The following is a 12325-nucleotide window of genomic DNA, read 5'->3' on the forward strand; positions in this document are numbered from 1 at the left end:
GTATGATTTATTTAGTGCAGTTCTTCACTTACTTATGCTTGAGATCGTTAGGTATAATGCACATATATGCACAGGGATAAAATGTTTATCATCATTACTTCAATGAAGTCATTTGCCATCCCTGACACCCTCTAATGTCCCAAGTGCTTCAACCCACTGGCTCATTTGCCCGGCCTTGCTCTCTCTTCACTTTTTTCATCTCAAATTCTCAATGTGTCCCCTTCACCAATCACTGATGTTTAGCAGGTAGCAGGAGGGAAGGCAGCAGAATAATTCTCCAAATATAACAAAAGAAGGTCCCCTTTGTGTTGGAGGAGGAACAGGGACAGGGGAAGGGGACCAGAGGAAGCATGAGAGTGTATTTTTCTGCTTCTTCGAAACCATTAATGGTATTTGATAGAAGCCAAGGAACCCACTTGAAGCCACTGTGGTCTCAAAACTATGTCCCACACCACTGATGTGAGGACCTGGTTCCCCGTTGCATGTCCTCTTGCTGCTCTGCCTCTCATTGCCCCAGGTTGCCAGCATTTCACCACCGCTGACGTCCGCAGTCAGGAATCACTTGGGCTGTACTCTTTCGGCTCTATTTTTCAAAAAAACCCACGGGATCCAAATCACCATGCCCTGACTACATTCACCTAATTGGCCCTTGCTTTCGATGACATCCACGGAGTGGGGATGAACAAATTGAAGCTGAAAGGGTGGGCTGGGCTGGGGGCAGGGGGAAGTTGGCATGGCCTGGGGCTCAGTGTTGTACTGGAGAGGCGAGGAGGATGCAGGGTCTGGGGCAGCCCCAGGTGCAATGTGACTTTTTCACTTTTGAGAGAAAGAAGATTGGTCTCTCACACTTCTCTGCCTCCCCAGTACAGACGCCAACTGCAACGTGGTATTTCTCTGTGACAGGGAAAGCAGGATTATACAAAAAGCTTTTCAGAGTCTAACGCTGGGGAGACAGATAATATAAAATGTTCATGCTCAGGAAAATAAATGTTTTTAGGGGTGCTTCAGAGCTCAGTGAAATGATGATTGCTGATGTGTGCTAGATCTGGGTGGAAGCAGGTTGGTGCAGCATTCAGTCAACTGCCAGACATAGCACCGCGGGTTGCCCTAGTTAGGGCTCTAGAAAAATGAGCTGGATAGAGCGATAGCCCGAAGTTGGGACAAGTTAAAAAAGAAAAGTCTCATGTAGACCACAAAACCAACACACAGCAGAAAACAGTCCTCTTGAAACAGAATCAAACAGCACAAGATGGAAATGAACAACCATTTGGTTACTTCTTATTTTTCCCAGCAGGTCCGTGCTGGGCTTTGATAGTTTACTCAAGCGTTAGTATTTGCCTCACTCCAAATTCAATCACCAGTGACAAATACCAGAAAGCTCACAGGTTTCTGAATGTTACCTGATGCTTCAAAGCACACTGCTAAGTAAATAAATAGCCCCAGTGAAAACTTTGTTTTTCTTTCAGAACACTCTTTTCCCTTTCTCCAAATATGAAAACTTTTTTTGCCATGCACCTGGGTTGACATAATCAGGAAAACACATCATAAAGGGGATGAGTGTGGCCAGTTACACTTGTTCTCCCTGATTAAAACAATATTTGAAGATAATTATGAAAGAGAGAGTATTGGTTATCATGGCTGCTTCAATCCTTGCAGTTTAAAGAAGGGTTGAGCCACAACTTCAACAAATTATGGGTTTGTTAAATTTTTTTTTCACCTTTTTTCTGCTCTGAAATATTAAAACAAGCGAACTGTAGCACAGAAATGAATTATAAAACTACGGAGAAAGAAAATTCCTTTAAAGGGAAAATGAATCAGCATTCTTTGCAGGAGAATGGATAGACATATAAAGAAATGTGCAGTTAAGGTACACATCTATGGCTTTTATTTTTTGTTAACACTCTTCTTTAAGGCAGTACTTAGAGTGACTTAAGCATTTGTTTTTATGCCCACTACGTAATTTGCTATCCTTTATGTCAGTATCCGTAAGCATCAAAAAAATAATGAGATTTAATTGAAAACCATTCAGAATTCTACTCCTGCCCTGGAACAATTAAAATGAGTTTAGAAGTGTTGATTTGTGGATTTGGGTTTGGTTTTTTTTTGTCTGATGTAAGATGTCCTGGGTTCATGAACTATCAAATGTCTGGCCTGCACCTTTACTTTATTTTCCAACTGGGTCTTACAGTGCCTGACATCTGAGCTGTCTTTTTCTTTCCTGAATACTTTTCCAAAAGTGTGTGGCAAATGTCTCAGTGTATTGAAATCATACAAGACCACGTCTCACATTTTCTCCAGTCAGACTCAGCCCTTTTGGATGAAACGTGCTGTATAAATAAGAGGTAGAGGAGCAAGAACAGCTCAGAAAACATTCCTTGTTTTAAAACAAGGATGCTCCATCTACTTTCGCTGAACTACTTTCTACTTTTGGCCTCTCTCTATCCAGCTGGCGTAAAACTGATGCCATGTCCCTGAAAACAGAGTTGTTCTGGATGGTATACACAGGATTACCTTTTATTACTGGCCTTGCCAGCAACTCTGGCGACCATTGAGCTGCCTAATTTACGTAACCGTGGACAGCTTAGACAAAACAGGCTTTTGCTGGGGATAGGAGAACATCAGGAGCAGCAGGGTCTTTGTACCATCTTAATATTACATTTAGAAAGTGCCAGGACATTTTCTTTCTGTAAATGTCCCTCCTCCATGCTCAGTGAAGCCTGTTCTCTGTAAAACAGGTTTTCCCCTTTCTTGGGATTCAGAAGTTAAAGTGATAAAACTCTTTGCTGACATGCCAAAAAGAATAAATGCAGCCTTGCAGGGGCTCCTAGCTGAATCAGGACATTAATGAATAGGGAAACAGTGGTGAAGATGATGGCTAACCCATCAATAATGACTGAATTACAGTTTAAAAACTGGATGTGTTAGATAGTTATTAACAGTGTAATTATTCATAAATGTGCCTAATTATTCATAATTATTCAGAAACCTTATTACTTCCCTGATTGTCATAAGTGATCTCCGAGGCCAATTATTATTTGATTATGGCCACAGGACTCTATGTTGGTATTACTTCTTTTGTCCTAGAAAAGTAGAGAGAAAGCTAGTGAAGAGAAATTCATGGAGGACTATTGGCATTGAGTAGTCCTTTAAGAACAACAAGTCTGTGATTTGAAAGAGTCTGTTGTCTTTCCTCTTAGCTCTTTCTCCAGATTTCCTTGATTCCTTTATTACAGAAACTGCTGCCGCCTAATGAGGATTTTCTTGTTGTAATTGCTGCATTTGATATCTTAATAGCATTACAGTGAGCGTGAGGGAGGAAGGGGGAAAGGGGCAGAGGGACTATCAATGCACATGTTTATGGAGAAACCAAAAGCTCCCCAAGCTGTCTGACTGAATCAGAAAGGCCCAGGAGCCAAATCCCAGCTAGTTCAGGTATCTCATAACTCAGCGGGGAGCTCTGTCAGACATGGGTACGGTAGGTGTTGGCCCCCCGACCGCAAGAGTGAAGACGGTGGATTTCTCTTTAAACAAACAGGTGAGCTTGATTAGAGTGATTTCCACAAAAGCGAGACAAGAAAAAAATGTAAACTCAAACCTAACAGCAGGCTTGGTTGAACACTAAACCAAACATAGTCGGGGTGCAGATGCAATCAGGCCTTATCATCAGAAAATCTGGGATTTTTGTCAGAAGACACCGCGCTAATCAAACAGGAGCATCAGCTTCTCTCCACTTTCTTTCCTTCCCTGAAAACATTAGAGCCATTATATTGTGGGGCGGCATTAGTCACGTTAAATTAGCATATAGATGAGTTCTGGGGGTAGGAAGGAGGGGGAGATAGGTTATGATAACCTGATGCTGTAATGCAGAAATCTTCTGACATATATACCAAGCCCCACAGAGCCCTGAGCTTGTTGCACAGGGGAAAAAACTGCAGTTCCCCAACAGGGATGCAACTGGCTTCTTTTGTGTAATTTTACTGACAGTGTTTATGAGAAAACACACACCCAAGCACTGAAGAATCATCAGCCAGGCTCCACAAAATCATCCAATCCAGTTGTCTTAAAAATCATGAGGTTTAGAGCCCCTCTAAGATTTTCTTTCTTCCTTCTGATTTCTGAACCAGAAGGACTGGGAATCTTTTCTTTGAATTCATAGCCGAGGTTGTCCTTTTAATGACTTCAGGGGGTATAAATAAAAGCTTTAGAGGCTGCGAGGGCTGTGAGGACTCTAGTGGCTCACAGCCACTACCAGGTGACAAGAAGGGCTGCCCAGCTCTGTGGTCATTTCAGAGTGTATGTGTCAGAGAGGGGGGCTCAAATGGAAGCAATATGATTCCTCTAACTCTTCCCCATCCCGTTATCACAAAGTCTGTGGCTTTGTGGTACTGCTACGCACCTATATTTGAGTGCCACCCTCACTTCAGTGGAAGAGGTCAGATTCTGATGGCAGTTACAGTTCTGAGCTCCCAAAGCTGTTTCACCAATAGCGTTGGAATTGGAGAAATGAGATCACTGTCCGTTGATGGCACGTTCGCAGCTGAAGGTATGGCAGGAAACAGTTTCATGCTGAGAGAGAGCTACCAAATGTGGGGAATGTAATAGCTCAGCAGCAGCTGAAATGTGTATGTGCATAGTGCCTTTCATTTTTTTTTAAATTGCCTGGAAAGGTTTACAGGGACATTTCTTCTTTTCATCAGACTATGTGATATGAACAGCTAAATATTGGTACTCCTTTTCTCTTGCAATATTGCCTACAATTTCTGTGATGGGGAATAAAAATATGCAACAAAAACACACGTGCAGGGTGCAGTCACTTCTGAGTATTTTTGAAATCGGAACTATTTGGTCTTTTGTTGAAGGCTTCAACACATAGCAGCAGGTCTCAAACAGCACAAGTTGCTGTGTTGAACAGTAATGTGAAAGGAATACACTCAACTTTTCAAGGCATCTCTGTGTGGGAATAAGTTTTGCAAGGTGCATGTTTAGAGTCTGGGTTCTTGCAAAAAAAAAGTAAAGGTAAATGGAAAGTTTATATTTTCTTTAGAACTGGAAAATACTGGTCTGTCAGACAAAGATTGAAGACCACTCCCTCCTTCAGAGGTCTTTATTTCACTGTGAAAGTGAAATTTCTCTAGTCAAACTTGCATATCTTTGGTCTTTACTCGTCAAAATCATGAGAGAACTTCAATTTCTACAAGTGATATGGGGAAATCAGTGCTCAATCTGCACACCAGGGATGCTTCCGGGGAGATGCAACATGGCTTGGCACAGTAGGAGAGAAGTCTTCAAAAACTTCATCAAGCTCTGGCAGAAGGAAAATCAGGAATCTTATTTTGTCATAGTTTCATCCAAATCAGTCCCTACCATATTACAGGATCCAAGTCTCAGTGAGTCAGATCAGGATGCAGCTTCAGATTTTGTGAGCAGCATTGTGCACATAACCATCTAGTTATTTTGTCTTGTTGACATAAATTGATCTCTGCTCCTGTCCACCTAATAAATATTACCTCATCTGAGACCTGCTCCAGCTTTTCCTGGCTTGACAAATCAGTCTAGGCCCAGAAAAGCAAAGTTTTGGTAGCGGCTAGAATCACTGGGCATATCTGATCAGAGATTAAAACCAGCATTACCATCTGTAATCAGTCTCGTTGGAGTCTTTTGACTAATGAATATGTGTTACTTGTTTCTTATCCTGAGAGGAGGATGAATGTAAAAAGCATTTCACATTTAATAATACAGCACAATTGGTAAATGAAGGCAGAATAGCTTACACATACCTTTGTTAACACGGCTGCAGCTTTTGGCCTTGTAATGCAACCTAGAGCTACCACACGGTCTTCTGCCTCCCTGACTTTCGGTGAAGTACATTTCAGTGTATGCTAAAAGATAAAGCTTAAATTGTTCTTAACTCGCAAAGGATGACAGCCCAATTTGCAGAGCCCCAGAGCCTGAAGAATTGAAGAGATGTTTCCTTTCCACAAGTCAGAAAACTGAAGGCTGCTTTTTCACAGAGCAGAAGAAACAGCCACCAGGTAGCCTAGCAAGTAATTTTAAGTCCTTTAAGCAAAGTTAAACAAAGCTTTAAGCAAACCCTCACAGTCAGCACAACCTACAGCCTTACTTACAAAACAAAACAAAAACCAAAACAAAACGAGAAAATGGTTGCAAGTGCGTGTGTTATTTGTCCCCCCTCCCCTTGTGGCTTCAAAGGGTGAAAATGGAAGAATGTGACTGCAGAGCATAATGGGTCAACACTGCAGCTCTGATCGCTGGAGCATACACTCTAAATTTCACGCTACATTAGGCAGATTTTTAAACCTAATCTGCTCCTACGAATGTTTTATTGGTAATTCTATGAAAGTACAGATTGCTTGACAACAAGGGGGACGCAAGAGAGGTACCTGATGATCCACAACTTGGTGACACCTCGACGACCTGACACTGCAGCACATCCAGTCCACCTTGGCTCAAGGGGTGCAGCGTAAGGCGGCTCCTTTCAGGTCTGGTTGCCCTCTGACATGACAGCGAAGGCCACTCCTATCACCAATTACATTCTTTTCCTTGGTGGCTGCGTAAGTCTGATGTATTGATGAGTATACTCTGCACTGACAGCTGAACAGATTGGCACGGTCCAACTCCTGTGTTCAGCCACACACCATCTGAGGGACCAAGAAGGTTTTGGCTAACTCTGCTGCAGGGCTGTTAAAATGCTGCGCTACACTATGACTCACATTTTTTTTTTCCCCCTAGTTTAAATCTCTCCATTTAAAATCAAACCTTAGCTGTGATCACCAAGCTAGGGAGCTATGCTTACTTTTCCTTTGCCTGCCTCCACTGGTCATTAAATATTTCACTAAAACCAGAGCAGCAGCAAAAAAAAAAGCAACTGGAGATGTGACAGTGACACCATACGCTGAACCAGGTCAGTGCTTTGCCCACCTCTTCCCATAGCCACAGATGCACCCTTGACACGGTACCACGGCCTCTTTGATATTTCCTTGAAGTGCTTCAAGCAACTAAACCAGCTAAAAACTCTTCCCTTTGGTTTTGGACAGGTAATTTTTGATTAGTCTATCTCCTCGCACTGGCTCATTGCAGGATCAGGTCCATTCCAGGACCAGTACCAGAGAGGGGACAGGAACACGGGGCTGGCAGGGTGGGGGACCGGTACCAGAGAGGGACCCACATCTTCGCATCCTTTGCCAAGCTCAGCTCCAGCTGCTCCTTGGCCGTCCTGACCCCTTCCCTTCACAAATGGGCGGTGTCGCTAAACTCTTCCCAGGACACCTGGCCCTGCTTCCACTGCCTCTGCGTTTCCTTCTTGCCCTCTAATTTGACCAGCGGGTCTCGGCTCAGCCTTCCCCTTCTCTTGCCTTCCTTGCCTGATGTCTTACACCTGGGGATCGAGAGCTCTTGGATCAAACACGTGATACCAGGTGTTTAAAGTGAGGAAACTATAATATTCATGGCTATCTCCATAACTAAACCAAGACCCAAACCCACCCACAGCATTTAATTTCTTTTCTTTGAGTAGTCAACCTTCATAACAGAAGTAGGGATGGCAGGATTGAACCCTTATTCAGTGGACCTTCCGTGCAATTTTCAGCACACTTTGCAAGCCTCCTCCTTCTGTTCCGTGCTCATTATAACCCCAGCTCTCCTGTAACAGCATAGTTCTTACAGAGAAACTTTAATTTACAGTGCTCTTACTTTCTCTTTTTTTTAGTGTAATAATTGTTTTACAGGCGTATTACGAATAATGAGGGTCCTGCACATTACAAACAACTGCACAGGGGCCCAGACTGACTAGTCAGGTTGTAATTCAGTCTCTGGGCTGAGAGGTTTGCTACCATACCCAAACCCTTAAGCTATATTCTTCAGTGTGGGACATTAGCAGGATCTCTCGATTGAATTACAGCATTGTATTCCATCTGGGACTCAGTATTGTAGTGTACTTAACATTGTACTACATAGGGAGGCATGAGAGTAATGGAATTTTACAGTAATAAGATTTTTTTTTTTATTAAATGAAAAGTAGGCATATAAGATACCCAACCATGTAGCATTAGTGGAGTTAGAAATGAAGGCCCTGTAAAAACATGCCTGAAAAATAAGTGTTTGTTTTATTTTCTAAATAATGTAATGTGCTGCTAATATATAATCAACCTCTTAGAGCAACAAGGCTTTCTCAAAACATAGAACTGGTCGTGAAGTTTTAGATGGATTTTTATCACAATAATTACAGCATACGGGCAACTGATTTTTGAAATGAAGCCCCACCTCCTTCTTATTTCATCACATGCTTGAATTCATCCTTATCAGCACTAAGGTCACGTACATGCACACGTTTCAGATACTTTACATCAGGTATACTTTATATCAGACATACTTTACATCAGATACTTTTTTTCTCAAATCAGTGCTGAAAGTTATTTTTTCTTTTTCATTCTGCTTAACAGTTCTATATATCAGTGAGAGGGTGGTGGGATATCACTGACAAGCAAAGAAAAGAAATGCTAACATCAAAATCTGCTGCTTCTCTGCACTGATTTGGGTAATATCATAACATCCAGTTAATAAGAAACAAACTAGCAATGCTCAAATTTTTATAGAGCGACAAGAAGACATCAAAAGTGGGCAGACAAAACAGAAATAACTCCCTATCCTATATTTTTCTTTTTAATTAAGATTTCATGATCAGTTAACCAGCAGTCTGTTATCTTCCTAATAAACTAAAGGTATTATAACCAATAAAAAATATTTATTGCCACATTTTGTGCTTTAATCAAGGGCAAACCCCTCAACATATTCTTTTCTAGCTCCTTGACATGGTGAATGATTAAGTGAAAAAATCAGCTTTTTATACTAAAAAGAAAATGCTATACCTTGATTAGTTAATTAACACAGCGTCCTTTGGAAGTGCAATAAATCTGGGAAAGGAGGGAGAAATAGAGGTAATATTGTGAAAGATACAGGGTGCAACTCAAGTTCTGATTTCACCGTGCTAATATCCGTTTTTTTCAGGGGCCACGGGGCCGGTTAGCTCAGTGGTTTGAGTGCGGTGCTGGCAACAAGGACCAACACGGAGGTTGCGGGTTCGATTCCCGCTCGGTCCCCATGTGTTGCCTGGTCTAGTTGAGAGGTGGCGTCCCTGCCCGTGACAGGGAGGTTGGACTCGATGATCTCTAAGGTCCCTTCCAGCCTAGGCCGTTCTGTGATTCCCCTTAGTCCTTACTAAGGACTGTCACGGGATCTCAGAAATCCCCACGGAAATCCTGGGACTTGAGGGTTCCAACAACACAAACTGGAGAAAGTGCACATGCAAGCGACACGGGCTTTATTGGTCAAAATAAAACCTTAATGAGCCTCTAATCTACACTGGGGCATATTTCCAATTACTGGCAGCTGATCATGGGGCAAACTGAAGTAAGGGAACAGCTCCAATCAGTTCAGACCTGAATTTGGCTCCTGCTCTAAGTTAAAATGACTCATGTGGTTTAGGTGGCCTTTATTTCATTTTCCTCTTCATTGTTACCATCTCCCTGGTTACCATTCAACTAAGCAGTTTGTACTGTTTTCTCAATAAAACAATAAACCGTTCAACATTTACGTAGACAAGGCATATTTATTTTTCTGCTATGCTACTGCCACTAGTACTGCTACTATTATAGTTACTACTGTTGTTGCTGTTAACCATTTGATGAATATACATTTCTAAAAAGCAATAAATCCACCTTCAATGCTGTTTTGGCAAAAGTCTTAAGCTTAGTTGCAGTTTTAAAGAAATATATTGTACAAGGTTCCTGATCTCCCAGGACGGATTTAGTAGAGAAAGAACTCAGAAATTGTTCTCAGTCTAGAGCTCTTCATGAGACCAGGATCCCAAATACCATGACAGACTAAAGGATAAGATAAAGGTAAGAATTAGGCTAAAAATGAAAATAAGAGAGACATCATATTGCAAACTTTCTCGTTTCCTGGGGAGGGGGGGATTAACAGGAGTAGTTTGCAAATTTCTATGTCAAAAAATATCAGTGCTTACTTCTGCTTTCGTGCCCTGGGTAGTCACCCTGCCACATAGCCAAGAGAATGACAGCACCTCTGCCTCAGGGTTGATCGTGGACCATCGAAGGGGGTGACAATGCAGGGGCCGCAGGACAGGGCAGCAACTTGTGGCAGAGGGGCAGCACACACAGCAAAGGGCAGCGATGCTTTACGATCCAGTGACTATATCTGTCGCCTGCTCTGTCAGAGTCCCCGGGTAAAGAGGCAGTGAAGACAACAGCTAATTCGAATAGAAGGATTTTATTCATTTTTACCTTGGATAAGACAGAGTTAATAATGTTGACTGGTACATACAGGTATATCCCCTTTGATTTGCTAATATCCACTTAGAGTCTTTGTTCAAAATGTACTTTTTCTTAAAAAATCCCAACAACTTGTAATCTCTGCGGTCCCACCTAAAATGGACAGAAGATTGTGTACCTGGTCCTTTCTGACTCTCAGCAACTCACAAAAATTCCCATGTGTTCCAGTTTCCCAGCGAATGACACGGTGGGAAAAGGACAAGACGTATTGTGCCACAAATCTTTCTTACGTGTGTCTGCTTTGACAATATGCAAGTTTAATTCCTTAAGCTTTGTAATCAAAAGCTAATCCACCCTGTTGTTTCAGGGGCTTGTTCGTCTCCCACATTAAAGATTTTACATCTTCCTGATTAGTATCTGATTTAATAGATTCTAGAGTTAAAATAACAGTGATAAAGCTGAGTGATTAGCTAGGATCAACTCAAAGCCAGACTAAACTGACTTGTACAGCTGAGGAAGCAAAAGAATTTTATTTTGACAGGAAGATTTCTTCCTTTTATGGTCACATTTCATGTTATTCTTCTAGCTACAAGTCTACAAAGGGTTACTAAATTATTTGCAGCTGTTTTAATAAATGGACTATAACAGCCCAATAGGATATAACCAACTACGATTCCGCATGCTGATATGCATCTATTGCATACACTGATCATATCTGAAATGTGCTTTTAACATCCATTAATTATTTATTAACCCTTCATAAACTGATTAAAAGTGGAATGCTAATATTGAGCACAATTTTGTGGGAACCAGGGATAGTTTTTCCCAGCAGATAAGTAGTCTTTTCAGCCTGATCATGCAATAACTCTGCATTTTGTGGACATGAGAATGAAAAAAATCTATGTATTTTTGTACATTGCAGGAAAAAACCCCTAAGTCCCAGTTTACTGCACGCCTTTGTCATAGCTTCAGTTAAAGGTGTGGCTCAGGGAGTGTAGTCATTTTCTACTTACGAGGTGCTGCTGTAGAATTCAAAACTATTCATATGAGTCCTGTTAGAAAAATAATACTTCTTTTCCAACATGTCATAAAGTTTCCAGGACTCTGAATATTCAATATAAAGATCTCTCTTTCTACTTAAGAGGTGCTGCTGTAGAATTCAAAACTTTATTCATATGAGTCCTGTTAGAAAAATAATACTTCTTTTCCAACATGTCATAAAGTTTCCAGGACTCTGAATATTCAATATAAAGATCTCTCTGCTCTTGAAAAAGCTGTCATTGAAGGTTTTCCTCTTTTTTAAATTTCTCTTTTTAGAGATTTTTGACTCAATTTGCTCTGACCTCTGAAGGACAGAGGTGTTTAGCAGATAGCACCAGTTGTGAGAAAGCAGGAAACGGACCAGAAGAAAACTGAATGTTATTGAAGAGTTCTTTAAAAACCATCTTGCTTTATTATATTTGCAGCAGCAGGGCTGAAAGTCAAAAAAAATTTCCCAGCAGCTTCTATCTTCCTCTCCTCTCCTCTCCTCTCCTCTCCTCGCCTTTCTGCTTCTGGTTTCTCCTTCTCCCCTCCACTTCCCTCCCTTCTCCTCCCCTCCCCTCTCCTCTCCTCTCCTCTCCTCTCCTCTCCTCTCCTCTCTCCGTCTAACTTTAAAAATATTTAACAAACAAATAGCCAGCTCTAGTTGTATTCATTATTAATTTTACAAACCTTCCCTTCCCAGGTGAAAAGCATAAGCCCTAAGATTTTAAATGCGCTTGTCTAATGCCGTTCCCCTTTGAACAAAGACAAAATCCACTACTGAATTTGAAGAAACAAAGACAGAACACTAAAATGCTTCTGAAAATCCTGCCTGACAATTGCATAGGGGTTGCAAGAAACCAACCTTCTCTCCTTTATTTCAGATTATCAGCTCACAAGCTACTGTCATCAACACCAGTGATTGCGACCAGATCATACTGGGCTCTGCGCATCACACTGCCGACCTCGGGAGCTACACATTTGCGATCACGCCC

Source organism: Apaloderma vittatum, unplaced genomic scaffold (assembly GCF_000703405.1).
Source record: "Apaloderma vittatum isolate BGI_N311 unplaced genomic scaffold, ASM70340v1 scaffold10802, whole genome shotgun sequence".
NCBI lineage: Eukaryota > Metazoa > Chordata > Aves > Trogoniformes > Trogonidae > Apaloderma > Apaloderma vittatum.